Below are 20,224 nucleotides of genomic sequence, written 5' to 3'. Positions count from 1 at the left end.
CTCCGCTCGGTACTCGGACGAGTCCTTCGCCACGTGACTGTCATCAGAAATCACACTGACACGAAGACGGTCGATTGGATTTCCGTGACGAACGGAGGAGATCCGGAGAGTTTTTCAGTCCTAAGATACTTTCACAGGAAACCCTCCCGGCTGACCTCGGAAATCTTATGAGAAAACGAGGATAGGATCACATGACTATGACGGGACAAGGTGAAAGGACTGTTGAATCCGCGAGATCGGTCGCGAGGTTCTGAAGTGTACCTTAAAGAATTCGTAACTGGCGTTTGCGCGATCGTTTCGCAGTTGGACACGTGATTCTCGCAGGGGTGGCGCACCCCAAGGCCGTTGTGAATGGTGCTGAAAGGTGATGAACGTGTTTTCCTAAGGTCGTTAAGGGCGGTTCGTGATGTTTAGCCGCTGCGGGAGATTTTAAGTGTACGGATTATTGGGGTTAGACTGCGTCCTGATAAGGTAAGTCCTTCTTTTAGAGGCTAACGACTTATTGCTTTCGTTTATACTTTCGAGAATGCTTTTAATCTTTCGCAGTTTGTCAATCTGGGAAATTATTATAAATCGATAAATGACTTGTGAATCATACAACCTTTTTTATTTATCAGATAACAATATCGTTACTTTTTGTTCTTAAATATTGCGTCCTTTATTCTTTTATATACAGAATTATTTTAATTATTTTACGAAATATTTTCAAATTATCGTTATTTTTTTGTAATAATATAAAATTATAAATTCTTTAATAAAATAAAAATAATTTTCATTTAACTACAAGTTAAATAGATGTAATGTATTGATGTTTATAATGTTGATTGATATGGCCTCAAGATTGCATCAAGAATTATCATCAAAAAAACAAGTTTTAGTTGAAAATAAATTAGAAAAGGAAAGTTTTTTTTATCTTCTTATATACAGCTTATATTATAAAACCGTTTGTCATTTCAAATTAAATGTTATTTTCGATTTATTTGTTATTTGCTTAAAATAGAATTCAAACTGATCGATCAGTTCATTACGTTCGACTAAAATAAAATTTAAGTTCGTTCAATTAAAATCCGTAAATACATGAAAATTTTGCAGCATATCATATAACAAAAAGCTGTTATTGTCATCAATATTGTTAATCCCTGTAAATTTGTTACAAAGTTGTATGATAGTTCGAAGTTTGCATTGCAATAAAAATGATAAACATCAATTATAATTATTCATAAATATACTTTTGTAAATGAACGCATCTATAGGGAGGCAAAAAATTTCTGCCATTCAATTTTTTTATATGACTCTTGTAGATGAATATGACATATCTAAATGCGGCATCCAACTACGGAATTAATTCTTCACAGAGCTTGCGACGATGCGGCTCGGGTAGATCGACGTGGTGCCGTCTCAAAGCGATCTATGAACAATTATCCGCTACGTTTTTTAAAACGGGAGCCTTGCCGCGAGCTCCTCCTTTTTCTCTCCCGTAGCGCTTTTATGCTTGCGATATTCATGGCCCGCGGCGAGAGATCGTAAAATGTGACTGTTTCGCAGATATACCTGTCTCCGCCGTTTCGCTTCCTCGCTTGAAAACGACGGAAATAGCGACGGTTTGCGCAATATCGTTTATTCCTGCTCTTGCTTTCCGCTTTTCCGAGACGCGTTCTCATGAAAATGTCGTTGGTTTATTGAAAAACGGATGGATTTTGTGATGTGGCGTTAATTAGGAACATGAATCGCAGCTTTATATCCTACCTTTTTATCAACAACTTGATCGTTGCTGAATATCTAATTCGAGTTGCTTTGAGTGGTACGTCTTGAGATGCAATTCTAGAATTTGCAGATGCTTGACATTACATTTTTTGTTAAATAATAAAAGCAATATCAAAATTCCTGAGCAAGAGATGATATCAAAATTTGTGAAAAAGATATTATCAAAATTCTGAAGCACAAAAGGTATTATTAAAAAGCATTGTATATATATATATATATATATATATATATAAATGCTAAAGAACAAAAGCTCGTTTATAATTATTAAAACAAAAATAAAGAAATTTTCATTAAAGTGATTTTTTAAATTAATAATTGGCAATTAAAAATGTAAGCAAAGGTAATGTACAAATGAAAAACAAATTTTTCAGTTATTATGTTAATGCAAATTCTTTTATTTTTTGCCGTTATTATATTAATTAATTAAATTCTAATTATCCTCCATATAACAAGATTTTATAGCGGTAAAAGAATAGAAGCCCATAAATTATAATAAAATATTTGATAAACGTTTTATATATTTTTAAAGAATAGATAGATTGCTTTTAAATCAGTTTAAAATGAAATAACAGATATAGTAAAGACTTAACAAGTTCGAATTACACGCAGGAAGTTTAATTACTTTTAAATAAGCGCGCGCGGTATATCTTTCTAACGATTCCTCTCCTCATATTTTCCCACGGCGCAACACGCGAAATAGAATGAGAAAGATAATCGTTCGAGTTATCCTGCCGCGAGATTCGCATTTTCCAATAATTGTGGAGCAGTCTGCCAAGCCATTTATCATTTTAAATATTAATTCGTTGTTTTTTGCGTGAGAAATACTTTCTTTTTGATTGATCCCGCCAACTAAACTATCAGTACAGCGCTGTTGAATTTTTGTTGAACGGTAAACACTCTTGTTTTTCCTACTTCTTTTCTTCCATGCGAATTAGCAATAATGAACATAATTCCTTGCTTTTGTTACAACTTTTTATTTTTTATACGTAATTTACATATGCCTATCAACATAATGTTTTATAAAAAGCTTTGTTCTTTGTAGTAATTTTTTTATTTACGTTAGCTTTTTAACAGCGAAAAATATATTCCGAAATAATATCAGAAGTAATATGAAATCTATCATAATCTAACTGAAATGCTTTTTTTTAAATCTTCGTAATTTTGTTTCGAAATATATTTCTAAACGGAGCATGCTTTTAACAGGTGGTACTTAAGTCGTAAAAGTTACTGCAGAAAGTTTACCTCAGAACTCCCGCGTTTCAACGAAGTTTATCATTACCAGGCTGCAAAGTGCGGAATTATCACCTGCGTTAAAACTTCATTCCCCGCAACGCGAACAATAAGTCGCGCGGATTTCGCCGTTTAATTCAGACTATTAGGAACACTAATCAACGTCAAGTCCGACGGAGCGGCGGGTCGTGAAGAAACGGTAGCTGAAGAGCATGATGTACGTCCGATTGCGTAAATCTCGTTCTACCCCTCCAAAGAGAAACGAAATTAGCATTGACTTAACTTAAACTACTTAAGAGAAAGCGGAAGCGCGCGCCTACCAGCATCCCCTTATATGGGAAACTTCATAGTTAGATTAACTCGTACGGCAAAGTAAGTTACAGCACGTGACGCATCCATTTTCCTGCAAGCTTTTTTTCCTCTTATCTCACTCCTCTCATCTTCGCGGTTTAAACGCGACTCGCCAGCCAGTCACGCCGCCGTCGCTCGCGTCAGCCGTGCGCTTTATAAGATTTATGCGGAAATGATATTACACGAGAGAGTGTGTTACACAAGACTAAAGGGGAACTGCGCTTGTCGAGCGGTTAATAGCCGAGGCGATAGGTATTCTCACGTGTATATAATTTATAAGCGTATTAATTCACATGCTCTCTCTCTAAACCACTCGTTTTTAATTCTATATCTATATTCGATTACGTTCCACTTGTATAATTTTGCACATAACAATGCTTACAGTATTATATCGAATTGCTTGATAAATAAAATTCATATCGCACCGCATTTCTTATTAATTATATATTATTGTTCATATTCGTTTCTTGTTTTTAAATCTCTTTTTTATCTCGCGAGATAAAAACAAATCAGTATTTTTATGATATGTTTTCGATATTGCTGTTTTTATCAGAGATTTAATACCAAATTAATTCTCCTAACAATTGTACACCGGTATCAACCATACCCGTATAATTATTATATTCAATAATAGCGGTATACGAAAGACCGAATACCGGTATTGGACGTCAAATACCGGTATTCAATCGAAATTTTCATAATACCGGTATATACATAATTTTTCGATAATACCGGTATTATACCGGTATTGCTATTATTGTATGCTACATTAAAGGTCTTCAAATCGAATTTCCACCTATTTTATTATTTAACGACCAAAAAATTCCCATAATTATCTTATTTTTTCAGGCGTTCACTCAGATATAACCCATTAAAGCTTATAATTTTGATAACGGAATAACGACACGTAAAAAAAACAATAAAACTATAAATAAATAACGTAGAATATACAAATAATTGACAGTAACAAATGTGAATAACGACACGTAAAAAAAACAATAAAACTATAAATAAATAACGTAGAATATACAAATAATTAACAGTAACAAATGAATATTAGCTAAAACATTTATATGAAAATATTTGTAAATAAACCTATTTAACAGTTAATGTTATTCTTCCAACCGTTATTCAATAAAGAAGAAACTTTTAAACATCTACGTGTCGTTATTCCGTTATTAAAATTATAAGCTCTAAGGGGTTATATTTGAGTGAACGAGATTATTTGTAATAAACCTATTTAACAGTTAATGTTATTCTTCCAACCGTTATTCAATAAAGGAAAAACTTTTAAACATCTACGTGTCGTTATTCCGTTATTAAAATTATAAGCTCTAAGGAGTTATATTTGAGTGAACGCTTGAAAAATAAGATAATTTTAGGAATTTTTTGATCGTTAAATAATAAAATAGGTGGAGATTCGATTTGAAGACCTTTAATACAGCATACAATAATAGCAATACCGGTATAATACCGAAAAATTATGCGTATACCGGTATTATGAAAATTTCGGTTGAATACCGGTATTTGACGTCCAATACCGGTATTCGGTCTCGGTTTTTCGTATACCGCTATTATTGAATACGGGTATGGTTGATACCGGTATATAGTTGATAATAAAAGTATTTCGGTTTTTAATTCCTGTATTATTTAATACCGAAAAATACCGATATATTACCGGTATTTTTCATATCGTTTTAAATCCCTGGTTCCTATAAACTATAAAGTCATAATGAATATTTATGATTCAATTTCTTCATTTTTTGCGAAAGCCTCCCGTGTCGAGGAACCTATTTTATGGTATGATATTTTTTGCGGGCGGAGATTTTTTTCTCCGATCAAAATACTCAGTCAACACACGTAGTTGCTATTTCGGGTTTAAAGTCGGCAATGTACTCTGTTGGAGTTGTATTGCCGGTTCAATCTTTGTACCGTAAATATAGATTAGTTTAAGCGGGACGTGGAATCGATCGTTCGTAGCCGAGCTAATAGGTTTTCAGTCGGAGGGAAGGTCTACTAGTCTCTGCTAGAGTCCGCTTAATTAACCGCGCCAGCTATTTTCTCTTCTACCTGTTCGTTTCTTCGGATGAAGAGAGTGTGCAATATAATCGAGGAAACGATGCGCTTCGCGCCGATCGGAACGATTGGAAACGATGATAGAATTTGATATTTTAATGTAGAAATCTTTGAAATACATCTCGTATACATATAATGTCCTACATTGTTCCATAAAGTGTTGTGTATTTGACAATTTTAATTTACAAAATATGAAATATAAGTAATAAAATAAATTTATAATTTTGTTAGAAATAAAATGCATTTATGAGAGAGATAGAGAGAGAAAGAGAGAAAGAACTTAATTTATAATTAATATTTAAAACATAATTAACATATAAATTAAGTAAAAAGCGTAAAGTATCGTTTATAATTTGCTTATACTAATTGTATATGTATTGTTTGTACTATTTAAATTACTTTTAAAGAATATTTGAGTAATCTCGTAATATAATATTTAAAAATATAAATATAATCTTAAACAAAAGCGTTAAATTTTAAATCATCGAGCTATAAACGATGATTTAAACCGTTGATATTGGACACTTGGTAGACTAGAATTTATGAACCATATTCAAATATAAAATATCGGATTTCCCATTCAATCACCTTGTTCATTTTACGGATTTATTTCAACCAATTTCCACGTTGCTTTATTTCTACGAATTTATTAGCATTTATCATAACGTTTATTTTTACGATTGTACAAACACGTGACAATTCTAATTTATATTCTGGCTTACAAGCTCAATTACTAATAAATCATTAAAGCGATTCGTCCAATCATATAAAATATAAATTTAACCGTGTTATTTTCTCCTCAGCATTCCATTAAAGCGAGTAAAATAAAAATTCCGTGCGCGTCGCAAAAATGGAGCGGTGGAGAACACACATAGATCTCCGCAGAGAGAGACTTGGGGGGTTCAACTATTTATGACGCACCCTGTACATGGCTCGTTTGCCCGAAATGACGGATTTGCGACTGCCCGGTTTTACTCGAGTTCGCCTCGTTTTTGAGTATCGCTTAACTTCCTGCTCATGTGGGTGATGTAAGTACCAAACAGGGACGTATTGATACACGTACGCACGTGTGCATGTGTATACGAAAAGGTATATGTGAGTGATATATGTGCGCTTACGTTTAAGGGCGCTGCTTTAACCGAAGAGGGAGCGGAATGCGACTATCGGTCGGGAAAAAGAAAGAACGTGGGAGGGAGGAGAGAAGAAGGAGCAGCCGAGAGCGAATCGTTTTAAACTACCATCCACTTCACATTCCCGATTTCAGTTAGAGGCTTGTTTATTTCCTTTTTGGGCTTTCCGAGGACTTGCATTATACGCTCGGTGCGCCACCAGAATGCAGCGCAACGAGAAGGGGGCGGGAGATGCGGGAGAGAATACGAGCAGAGAGAGAGGGAGAGAGAGAGAGAGAGAACAGAGGATCGCGAGAGTGGACTATCAGTGAACTATCGAGCAGTATCCCGCTACCTCTTCCTCTTATTTGCTTCCTTCCCGTCCATTAAGAATCTTGACAATCGATTCGGTATTTTATCCTTGATTTCGATTTATACGATTTTCTGAAGCGCCTTTCCCGAAAAAACGAATTATTTTGAACGTTTTCTATCTGCTCAAAGAAAAAGTTTCGATGACGTAAGCCGTGATATACTTTTTTTTTTCAAATTTCTACAATTCAAGTTGCGGTATATTATTACTTCCTTTTTCATTGGAAGTTTGAATTACCTCGTATTATCCAAGACACAGTAAAACCAGGTCAGCTAAGATAAATTCGTACCGTAGCGAAAGAAGTTTGCGAAACGAATTTATACGTTCGGACAAATTCATATGTAAGGACTAGTACACTATATATTGTCTCAGTCTTGTTTCACTTTATGATATACGAGCGGTAATAATAATAAACTCTGGTGTTAAGTACCCAAACTTGAAATGATAAAAATAAACCGATAAAGAATGTATCCCGGGCGATGACGCTACTGTTAACACGGGGTCGACTTTCGGATGCAATTAACGTTTTAATTCCCCTCTTTCGGCACAATAGACGTTGACGTTGTTTCACATTGCGAGAACAGTTTAATAAACGCGGTATTGTTCGGCTCACGGTTACGAGACCGTTGAAAAATTTCGATTATTTCGCGCTGAGCGCGTTGTCGGGGCGTCGTGACAAAAACCGCAATTATCGATATATCGCCGTGCCAACCGTGTCGCATCGCGTTGCATGTAAAAATTGGACGCATCAGCCATTGAAGGCGAAGGGCGTTAAAGTGATTTATGCGCTTCTCTCGGTTCATATTGTTGCTTCTATAGCGCGCGTCGCTGCGCGTACACGGATATCCGGAATTTATTAGCTTGACAACCGCAGCGGCTCACTCTTCAGCAACAAAGAGGGTATCACTCACCTGCTGTAAATTTGCGACGATTACGTTACAACGAGGTCCGCGCGTCTAGGTGATCGCATCTCGTCAAAATGTAATTTTTGTACGCTACGTTATAAATCTCATAAACTCAAAGTTTAATCATAAAAGAAATATCGTTTGCAATATCATTTTATCTGTTTTTTCCAGTTTTTAACAATTTCAGCTGTTGAACATTTTTTATAATTCATTTTTAAATTTCTTAACATTCATAAACTTGCACGTGTTAAGTGTTTAGATGAGACTTTTATAGTAAAAAATGAAATTAATATTTAATCTTCGCTACTTTGTTTTATCTTATATATATATATATATATATATATATATATATATATAAAAATTTAACTTTTTCATATCCGACGTTTCGCGCGCAATTGATCTGACAGATTCATTAAATCATATCCGGCGAAAAAAAAATTGACTACTTGAAAGGAGGGGGGAAGTAAGGAAGAGATGAGAAGGCGCGTAAACTTTAATACAGGTTTATAGGCTAATTCTAAAAATATTTGACGCAACCTTGCTAAAATTGGGAAGTCAGTGCATAACGTAATACCTGGGATCTGTAGCGTCGTACGTGTCACTTTACCACCATACCAGAAGAAGAACGACGGGGCGAGAGCGAGAGGGTGGAAGAACGGTGCGGCGAGGGTGAAGAGCAAAATCGTTTAGCACGCGATCTTCTCGTAATTCTGCACGCCAGCGCCCCGAACACGCTTCTTCTTCGTCCCTGTCCGACGTGTTACACGTGTTACACGCCGCTGCCACGCGAACGGAGGGTGGAGATGCACTCCTCTTCTCTACGGCCTTCAGCGCGGGCATCGTACGCGTCGCACGCGAAGCCTAATTGATCAGTGGATCGTTAACACGCTCTCGCTCTCTCCTTGTCTTTATCTCGATCTCCTTCTCTCTCACTCACTCGTACATCTCTCTCTCTCTCTCTCTCTCTCTCTCTCTCTCTCTCTCTCTCTCGCCGACGCCTCGGACAGATTGATTATTTGCAGGAGCGCGGTCGATGCACGGGCACGGCACGACTCGAGTGAACGTCGCGAATTCGCAATCTCGACTCGTTTGTGTTGACCGTGGACAATGTTGCATTTTACACTAGATTCAGACTTAACCCATTTTCAGCCAACATTACGAAAATGCAACACTTTCTGCAGATTCGTACAATGTTACTTGGCAGAGAAAAGGCTCATTGTAATTTAATATTAATTTCTCTCTGGTTATACATTTTATTTTTATTATATCGTGAATATACATAAAGACAGTTCAATAAATTTTTTAGAGAGTTTGTGTATAGATAATTTTGTTCAATTTAATTTTTTCTAAACGAATTGTAATAAATCTTTAAGGTATCTCGTGATACGATAATTTGCAACAAATTCCAATTATCTGAAATTAATTTTTGCACCAGTTTCGATTTCAATTACTTGCTAAAAACGTTATTTGAATCGATCTCCAGTAATTTTCTGTTCTGTTAGCTGTGATCTATATGTATGTATATGTATGTATGTAAAGTAAAATCAGTTATTTGTGCACGTTTTTAAGGTTTCAAAGTTGGGAAGCTGGAATAATTTAGGATTGCTAGATATGACGAATCATTTAGGATTGCATTTAAGACACGATGAGGGTAAAAATATATCAGATCAAAAAATGTTTATGTATAGCAGTAGTTGACAAATGTCTCTATAATTGAAGAAAATTCACGCGGTCACAAAAGTATTACTTTACTTATAGGCACCGGATGTTACTTATCCCTACAACTTTCCGTTTTGTCCCTGCTTCCATCTCGCGAGGTCTCTTTCTTCCTCTTCTTTTACCACACAAATCCACTGTGATCCGACGTCGCTTTATACGATCGGCTATTTCACTACTCGGACTCCTTTCCGAGATGGCTGTCGTCGATTTCGCCATCAAAGACCGCAGGCAGCCTACAGCCGTCGCCACCGCTGTCAATGCAATTGCGACTGCAGCATGGTTTTTGACTGCATCGAGTGCGCTCTCCTCTATCGAAATTCGTAAATGAGTAAAGGAATTGCAGAGAAAACCCAGAGACTAGTAGACCTAAACTGTCTCTTTTCGAAAATTGCGCGCAATCTATCTTATCGAATTTGACAAATGATTGCAATATCGCTGATTGCATTGAGTCTCACGAAGAATTAATTAAAAATTTAGCTTATTAATTTTTTTTTAGCAATGTAAGGCCAATTAAAACTCTTCAATAAAATATTAAATTTTAATAGGGTTTGTATCATAATCAATTAAAAGTGGCAACTCTCTTCAAACTAATACGACATTGTCAATATTGGATATTTTATACTCGATGTTGTCGGGGGGGATTAATAAATTATTTTATAGTATATCTTCTATTAATTTATTTTATAGTACTTTAAAATTTTATATAAAAGTTCTTGTAGTTTAATGTCGCATTTTTATCTTAATTATGCTTTCCGCTAAATATCTTAAAAAATTTATATGTTGTGTGATTTATCTGAGATATCGAAGCATTTGATAGTATAAAAATATACTATCTAGTATATTTTTATAGGTTAATCTAGTATAATTTATGAGTTTATTTTTTAGAATAACTCGTATGTAATTTTAGATACTCTTAATAGCTGGTTTCGGTTTAAATTTAAAAAAATGCTCGCCTAAAATTGTGTGCGAACGATTTGAGGGAATAAATTGGTAAAAGCGATTCGGGAAAGAAATGTACAGATACGGTTAAATTTAATCTTATATTTCATCCTGTTATACCGTTATATTCGCGGTGGATTGGACGAACTTCCGCGTGCAAATGCTTGCTTAGGACGCCTTTTTCGAATCCGGGGCACCGATTTATTTACGCGACGCGTATCGCGCGATCCCGCGAAATTGAATCGCGCACGCGTTCGCTGTACCGCGACGCGATGGGATTCGATACTCCGGCACGATATCAGTGGGGGGTATTGTTGTCATTCGGATGTAATTTACTCGTGTGGTCGAGCTTGAAAGTTACGGTGGTGCATTGACATTGTCGCCGTATATTGTCGGGGTGCAAATGTTCGAGCTTTGTTTTCTGTTGCGACAATGTGATTTAAAAATCGAGTATTATATGTTAAAAGCGAGGCCTGCCTCGCGTTTACACGGTCCAACAGTAAACTCATTATCATCGATGATTTTCGAACGTCGGCATATATAACGAGGTAAAGGTCAAAAGGCCATGATAAGTCTTGCAATAACAAGAAATTAAATAATAAACTAAAAAACAAACGTCTTACATTAATTTTAAAAAGTATTATTGAAAAATTAAAAAAAAATATTATTAACCCTTACCGTACTAATATGGGTAACTAGTGACCGAGCGATTCCTGTTCGTGCAAGTTTCTTTGAGTCTTTCGGCAATTATAAATTATACTACATTTTATTATTTTCCAAAATAAAGAGTCAATATTTATTCTAGAAAGTTGAAAGTATGTTGGTGAATTTTTAGAGATTTTTAAAATTATTTTGAAGAGGTGAAAAAACGAAGAGATTTGAAGTGACCCTTGATGGTATGGATGAGGCACCAAATTGTAGATGGTATGGTAAGGGTGTTAAAATTAAAAAGTATTTTCTTTATATGATCCTCTGTTTCGTTTATAATAAGTTCGTAATTTATGAGAATGACTTTAAATTAATTTTGCAGAATATTGGATCACACCAAAACATATTACTATTTCATTGAATTGTATAAAACCAATGTATCGTTTAAAAAAAATTAACTTGATTTTTTCTTTGTGCCTGGTTCAATTGCAATCTACAGGAAACTATTACCAGAAACACAGAGGGGTGGCGAAACCACCTCGTTGACTTCACGGGCGATTGTTATTCTACCGCCCTCGAAATTTAACTGAGGCGGACTACCCGAATCCGGTAACGAGAACTCGTGTCTGTCTTGTCTGATCTTTGTCGTCTCGACGGCTTTACCTTTTCTTTCTCCCCGATACCTAATTTCGCGGCAGCCGCCCCCGACGATGAAACCGAGGAACGTTCCCTCGTGACGGCTTCCTGAATTAACTCCGGGCATTACAGCGAAACTAAGTATTTCCCAGCTCAATTCGACTGGTTACGGAAAGAGGAAATATGCGCATCACACGATGTGCAATAGGTACTTTATAGTGCTATAAAATGTTCCTTAGGACATTTTATAGCAAATTGTTAACTTTCTACTGAAAATGATATTGAGAAGGAATTATCGGCAGATATTGTGTTTTAGAGTCTGAATATTTTCACTATGTTGCCGCAATTTTTACTCAATCGTTATTGTGTTTCATAAAATTTCAATATATATTGCTAACAGAATTACCTTCATAATTCGTAATAAAGATTCAATAGAATCAATATGACGTATGCAACTGATATGTTATAGCCGTATGTATAATGTCAATTGCATATTCAAGCTATATAAATATCACAAGTATATATATCGCGACGGCGTTACAAACTGTAAGTTTCATTCGTATATTTGCATATTTGCAACGACCAATAATAGATTCGAGATATAGAAAATGCAAGACGAATCCACGTTATAGATGGTAGAAAACTTGAAAACCGTTCCTATTTTATAAGAGATATGAAATATTAAAATAACATGAAAAAGAAAATATTGCTAGAATCACTATAATTTATTATTTGAACGTACGAGCAATATGGAAATCATAAGAATTATAACTGTAGAGAAGAATTTCAGGAGGAAGGTTAATATTTCATCCCTTATTTAACGTTAATTAAAACATTTAAGCCAATGGATAAACGAACGAGACGTATTTGCGTCTCATGCAAAATGTGTCAAGTGTTTAAGCAATCTGGCTGAAAATTCATTTAAAATGCGACGTGGCAAATCTTATAAGAAACTCATTAGCATACTACCGATGATCTGCCGCATAATATTGTGTGCACACAAACACAGTCGCGTACTTGTTCATCAGGCCTCGCAACTGATGATAAATGAGCGCTTAATCCAGCTGTGATAAATGACAATGGAAGAAAAAACGTAAACCCGCCTGATCGCGGCTAGATTTAAATTCGCGATTCGACAGATTTCAATTTACCATGAGACGGTTCTGCTCTGCTGTAGGGAGACAAAAACAGCGTCGTGTCACGTCGTCGCGACGCCCCGACTTGGCGCGGAAAATTGCTTCGAATAAATATGTATATTGCATGAATATATCTTATTATTGTATGTATAATATACATATATTGTGTGAACGCGTGTACGCGAGCGCGCGGCGTAACAAAATTTTGAAAAGTTACACACACAGTTTTATGGTTGACGTATCGCCAAATCGCGAGAGAAAAAAATCGTTTTTATTTTGCCAACAGTTGTCCGTTACGATTTTGCGCAGAATCGCATCTCGATATTATGCGTAACACTCCGTTGCATTGTAACGTACGTATTTACATGAAAATGTTCATTGCACACATGGATATTAAATATTTTTGCAAAGTTTATGAGAGGGATACAAATAGATATATCGTTCGTTGAAAATAACAGTTCACACCGCACTATAATTTCTCGTATATTGTGGCGTTTATTTAAAATTGTTATTTATTTAAACTATCAAGTGGGAATATTCTGTTAAAAAGTTCTCCTGTTTCCACAAGTAATTTATTGCTCCATTAATACAATATAATAGATGCGCAATATTCCATTTGTGTGGTTTAATAAATTTCAATGCAATACAAAAAAATCTTTTAACGTTGAAATTTGATTCATATTTTATTTGCCATTCCATTAGTACCATGAATTAATTAAAGTATATATATATATATATATGCTTTCGTGTCAAAATCGTATTATTGCACATTAATAAATGTTAACAACATTAATCAATATAACGATGACAACAGAAATAGGAATCTAAATTCTACTTATTCACACTCACATACAGACGAAATATATCGAAACAAGCGTGTTAGAATATGTGAAGAAAGAAAACTGCCAAATATAATTGCGAAAATATCCGACATGAAACCTCGGTAATAATGAACTCAAATAAAAATGCATCGCCTCAATCAAAAGTCAGTCGTTTGGAATTACCTTCGTTTACTGATGCAACGCGCGGCCATCTATTCGGTACAGCGAGTCGCAGTTACCTCTCCTCTTCCTCTTGTACTGTTCTCACCCGCGCGACCGCGCGTTAATGTATATTTATGTATTAAACAGGCATTATTTATACGACCGATGAATATGCATTGTTTGGTGGCAGTAGCGAGGTGTCGAGTGCAGACCCGTCGCTATCACTGCCTCATCAATCACATACAGTCCCACCGGCTCACCCTGTGTCGTCCTCCCCTCCCCCTCTCCTTTCCCCCTTTTCACAGTACTCTACCCGCGCGTTCCCCGTTCCCGTTCTCCGCTTTCATCACCCCTCTCACGGAGAGGAGAGGATCCGCCGCGTCATCCCTCAGAGCTCTCCGCACGTTTTCCCTCATCGTGTTATCCCTACTCGCTCCTCTCCCCGTTCCACCACGCAATCCACTCTCCCGTTGTTGCCTCTCTCGCCAACTGGCCGCAATTGACATTAATTTACGTAATTTTTTCGGGGCATCCACATGTCACCGCGTTACAGTGCACCCTCAACGTGCTCGATGCGGGATACGCGAGGATGTGGTTCGCGGATGTAATGGGGGGCGGAGAAGCAAGAGGAAGGGGACGAATGAGGACTAAAAAGGGGTAGAAGGGTCGAATCACCGAATGGTCATCCGTGGTCACCATGCGGCGATATTCGAAACGTTAATCGAACGAATCAATCGGGAACGAGCCGGCCGCGAAACTGATCGGACACGTGCGGCGCTTTTCGTGTTTCACGGGGAACGAGGGTGTCCCGTGAGAGCGCGAGTCTCTTTTCGGAAGATCCTCGGAGGGTTCGCCATGCTATCGCGAGGGATCGATATTACGAAAGGATGTATAGTAAAACTGGAAAATACAAAACGATTGGAAACTATTGAAACTTTTAGGATTACTGCGATATTCTCGTATGCGGTAAATATTTTAGTGCAGAATGGTTTCATTTACTTATTATATTTTTATGTCTTTTCATAATTTTGTGATCGGAGAGATTTTGTGATAGGGACTCGAGTTTGCTTTTGGAAAATATTATGGATGTATGTGTTTTGTGCCAAATTCTACTCTGAATAGATTTTTGTTACGATAAGAGTATTTTGTTATTTCTTTTTTTTTTCGTTTTGTATATTTCGCGCTAGATTTCTTCTAAAATACAAGAAATCTACGATCTAAAAACAGTCGGCGCGATGCACATCTCTTTCTATTTTTCACATCAAGGGGCATGCAAACTGCCTGTGTATTTTACAGTAGAATGTCGGCCGCAAACATTATCGCTAAATCATGCTAGCTACTGTTATAGCAGGATTATATCTCCGACATCGCATCGTGTACAGAAAAGATAATAGCAATACAAGTAGTGGATTCTGAAGTTAATTTTGAGAAATTAGAACAATATCGAGAACAGATAAATTATTATTGTAAGTAATCAATATTAAAACAATTATTTCGAGAGAGAGAAAGAACCAGTATATAAAAATCAATATAAAAATTAGTTTTTATTCTTAGAGTATAATAAAATAAATAATAGCGGAGATGTTTAAGTTCCAATATTTATCGGCGACGGATGAGCGCAGTGCAGTTGTTTGAAATCAAGCTGTACTATTTGACGAAAACTCGTCGAGATCGAACCTTAGTAGATATTCTCGCATGAGATTCGCTTTATTTTCGGATATTTCCCTTCGTCGACTCTCAAATTAGGTTTCCATACGACTTTTATCGCTCGCTCCTCCGGCAACCATCGCCTAATATCCTCGCGCTCGAATGACTTACTCGAGCCAGTAACGATCCTACGAATTTCTCCGATGTCGATTTCCAAATTTCCGACATTTCCGCGATGAAAGTTTAATTCTTGCCGCGAGCGTCTATTTGTTTGCGCCACGAAATCCCTTTTATCTCGTTATATAATTTTACGAATCTTCGCGGATCGATATAGACACGTAATATCGGCACATTTTGTGGATATCAATTCTCATAATTACATTTAGATAATGTAGCTATTATAATTTATTCGGTAATAAACGAGGTGAAAATTATTTAGCGTCAATAAATAAATAAACTTAATAGATCGAAAAACAGTATAGTGGAATGAATATTTTAAATTTCAATATAATCTGTCTTGTGATAATTGTTCCAACTTTTTTATTCGACTTATGCTTTTAAATAATCCATTAGCTTAATGAATTGAAAAGTTATCTGATTTAATCACTTCAAGAAAAATTAAATGCGATAAAAAAATTAAGTGGATTAAACTAAACTGTGTACGCGCGACACGTTTACGAATGCCAGGGCAAGAGACTCGGAAGCATATAAAGAACATTGAACATATTGCACGAGCATGAATTTGTAATTCTAACAAAGGAACGGTTTAGTGAGGCAACTAGCCGTTTCGTTGAAATAAAAAGTATTTGACATCGCGGCGTTTGCAGCAGCGGACATTTACTTTGAAATACGTGGCCCGCTTGTGGCGCATTCTTTTCTTTGTCCTGCGGAACATCGTAGCCGTGCTGCCGGTATTGTACGTCCGAACTTTGTGGGAGAAAAAAAAGAAAAAATTATGATCAACTGTACGCAAACTCGGTCGAAAAGTGTGTCGTCCGCGTCCGATTAAACTGCGAATCGTGAAGAATTAACTGTTCGCACTCTCCGCGCAAATAGATTATGCTTTGGAAAATACGGAGAGCGCCCGGGGAAAGTTTAAACCGGTTGCAACTTTTTCATTTGCAACTTTTGTGCGCGACATCGGTCGCCGTCTGTTCGTTCAGCCAACAATTGTTGCGAAAACTTTTGTAAGATAGTTTATCGCGTAGCTACGCAATCGTGTGGTATCTAGACGCGGCGTACGCGATTATAACAATGTCTCATTCAAGAATTAAACACTGTTTTAACTTAATACAGAGTTTCATCATTAAGGAATAAATTGAGATATTAACGTGGAAGCAGTTTCTAACAATCGTTAGTAATTGTAACTAATTTGTAATTACATTGTAATTAAGTGTCAAAAGTATATGAAAACTAGAGTGACTGTTTCGAGGAAAAATTGGATTTCTGATTCTATAGGTACTTACATTCTACTAACAAATTGCAGCGAAAATCACTCGAAGGAACGAAGGAAATACTGCACGGCAGTTTCGCGTATTTTTCGCGGCTACTTAAAAGTTTCGTGACGAGATGCACTTTCTCACGAGTCTAGCCACTGGCTTAATCCTTGTGCGGGGGCAAGGAGCGCACCTTCGAGGAAAAAAGCTGTTTTAGAACCGGAAGTTCGCTTCTCGTACGCTGATAAAGCAGTCGTTATATCTTCCTTTTTATTTGACTGTATACATTTATGTAGACATGCTTTAAAGACTATTAAAAGTAAGTAATTAGTTGCTATGTTTATTACTAAAGTCAGAAAGTAAACTTATATCAGACCGATTTCTTATTTGAAATTTAAGAAAGAGGGGAAAGAGACTATTGAATAATTTATTTATAATGTCATTTAAAAATCTAACTTTTCTTCAATTTCTTAATAAGTCTGCATTGACTTATACACAGAGAGAATTTTCTTTTAAAATTTATCCTGAAAATATGGTACAATAGTTGTGATACAATATAATATTTTAAAGATTTTTACCATGCACTTCGGTAAAATTAATTGAACTTATTTTATATTTTATTATAGTTTCATTAATGTATGAGAGATTTACATAAAATTCTTCGAAATACAATGTTGTCCCACGACTATCACATTTTCTTAAACTAAAAAAATTTCTCTCCGTATAATTACAATATCGTAAAATTATAATTTTGCTTAAAAAATTTCTAAACACTAATAACGTTTTAACATATAGGTATAAAAATTTATAAAAATTTACATTTGTATCAATAAAGGGCATTGAGTTGTTATATTATGTTGTGTAAACAAATTTCTAATTTTAATTTAGTATTTCTAAATTTAATTATGTTTACTCGAATCAAAACGAAAATGTCATTTATCCTCAATAACGAAAGGATGTTACGAATCTGGTCAGTAACGTGTTCTTAAATTTATTCAGAGTAAATAAAATTTGAATAAAGAAACACGTGACAATATTGACGAACGGATACAATAATTCATCATGCATAATCCTACACTCCGAATATAATTAAGCTTAGAAATAATAAAAAATATTTTTTTTTAAAGATTTATATGCTAATGTGATAATGAGAATTTAATAACTGTAATTGTAGTCACACAATCCGATAAATTAATTTCGTGATCATTAACGTGTCATCATAACATAATAGATTTTAGTGAGAATTGACCGACCGACTTGCTCCGTGGTTTTTCTAATAATCAAAGTCTGAATGGAAACGATTCGTGAAAACCAATCCTCTTTATGAAACAGGGTATATCTCGAAACCGCGCGAAATATGCCGGTAAGAGTACCCCGCACTCGGTATTTCTATCTTTCTATTACTTTCTCGGTCGCCTTTTCGTGTTGTTTCTTTCGGCGGTATTCCCTTATTGCCTTCCCGCGCGTCTGCCTCTTTCACGTAACTTTCCTTAAACTCATCACGTCCGCGCTCTCCGCTTCCTTTGTTTCTTTTCCGTCGAGGTGGTCCATCCGCGTCCCGACGTTACCGCTTCACCTTTTCCCGGCTGTTGCAGCGTTTCTTCCACTCATCTCGGCAAATGGCTTCGCCCTTACCAACTTCCTTTCTCCTCCTCTTCTTTCTCGTTCGCATGTCTTTTCTTCGTAATTCCTCAGGACCTCGCTTCGTCCTCTCCAAGATGTTTTTTCCCGTCCTAGCGCGGCCGCTGCTCCCTATTCTCTTTAGTTCACACGTTACCGCGGAACGTCTATGCAGTTCGCATCGTCGGACGCAACCCGCGCCCGCGGGACGAACGGACGAACGCTTCCGACCGCATTTCCCATTTTCCACACGGCTGCCGGGAGATCGGAAGAGGATCGCTACCAATCACTCACTGTCCACTACAACTCAAGCTGCCAGATCGTACGCGCACGAGTGTCGGTTGCCCGCTGGTCGATTCGACGTTTCTTCGGCGGTCGATGCTAATTCGTTCGTTGTTTCTGCTATTTGTTTGCGGCAATCGACGTCTGCGGAACAGATATCGGACCGGTCCGTATCGCACGGAGTATGATACCAATTTCGTGCGATTCTTGGACAAACGACGCGACGCGACGTGAAGATATTGAACAAATCAATACCAAAAATTGACGATTTTTATAATGGAAGAGACTATATATTTTTTACATTGTGCGTCTGTAGTTTGCACATTTATCACTAAATTTAGATAGTTAATCCTTTGTTAGTTTGTTTACAGCTTGAATTTTTTTTTTAACGAAATTTCATTTTCAAATTTCACTCTCATTTTTGCTCAAATTTCAATTTTTTAAAATAAAGATTTTAATATTTCAGTTAAAAAACTATTAAATAATGTAATAGAAATATTGCAAAATAATCCTAATTTTTTTTGAAAGCCTGGAATAGTAAAAAAAAAACTTGGACTGAACAAAAAGATTCAGATTACAGACGGAGACAGGAAAAATATGATTGCAGACTCAGATTGCAAATAGAATAGATACAGTGAGTGCAAAAAGTATTAATGTAGGAGAAACTTTTACTGAAAAAGTTTATTTATAGAAAATAAACATTAATTAGCTTTTATACAATGAATATGTTTTATCCTAATACAAACAAGAAAGCTGTGTATTCGTGATCTTAAAAACTAAATTTCTCCAAATTTCTGTATGAATATTTTTCGATATTCATCTAGATAATTTTTTATTTTTGCTTATTTTTAAGAAATATATGTATTACTACATACCTTTCAAGAAATATATTACTACACATCTTTTAGATAAAATAATTTTGAAAAATATACAGTCCACTTTATTCTTCGTTAATAAATTGCTAATTACTACTTTTTTTTACAAAAATAAAACTATTTTTAAAAAGATATCCCCCTTGTGTGTAGTTTTTGTACTCACTGTGTGCAATAAATAATAAATAATAATAAAATAAATTATTGAAATAGAAAATTTGAACGTCAGTAGTCAAAATGCTTGTCCATTTCTGCAAAGATCCGTTAATTCTATAAAATCCTGGCCCAAATTTCGCGAAAAACTGTGTATCACAAAAGCATCGTGTCACTCGCGAAACATACGTTCCATATAAATATAGCAACAGCGAGATTTTTCATTGATTTTGGAAAAAAATGCTCAGAATACATTCCGTTAAAATATCTCGTGCGGCGCGACGTACCTACGCGGTCGTAAAACACCGCGATATAGCAACGAACGTGGATCAGGGGGTTTCATGTGAC

The 20,224-nt window shown here is 35.9% G+C and overlaps 1 protein-coding gene across 2 annotated transcripts in view; it reads left to right on the top strand.

The window, feature by feature from the left end:
• Positions 1-316: 316 nt before the first annotated feature.
• The window catches only part of LOC108762381 (lachesin), a 143,148-nt gene continuing 123,240 nt past the window's right edge, over positions 317-20,224 (top strand). For both annotated transcript variants that reach the window (XM_018509352.1, XM_018509353.1), the window contains exon 1: positions 317-471. The gene's annotated coding sequence lies outside the window, so the exon portion shown is untranslated. The remainder of the gene's footprint in view (positions 472-20,224) is intronic.

Source organism: Trachymyrmex cornetzi, unplaced genomic scaffold (assembly GCF_001594075.2).
Source record: "Trachymyrmex cornetzi isolate Tcor2-1 unplaced genomic scaffold, Tcor1.1 scaffold299, whole genome shotgun sequence".
Classification (NCBI taxonomy): Eukaryota; Metazoa; Arthropoda; class Insecta; order Hymenoptera; family Formicidae; genus Trachymyrmex; species Trachymyrmex cornetzi.
Note: the sequence above shows the minus strand (reverse complement) of the source record. Positions and strands in the feature narration are given on the sequence as shown.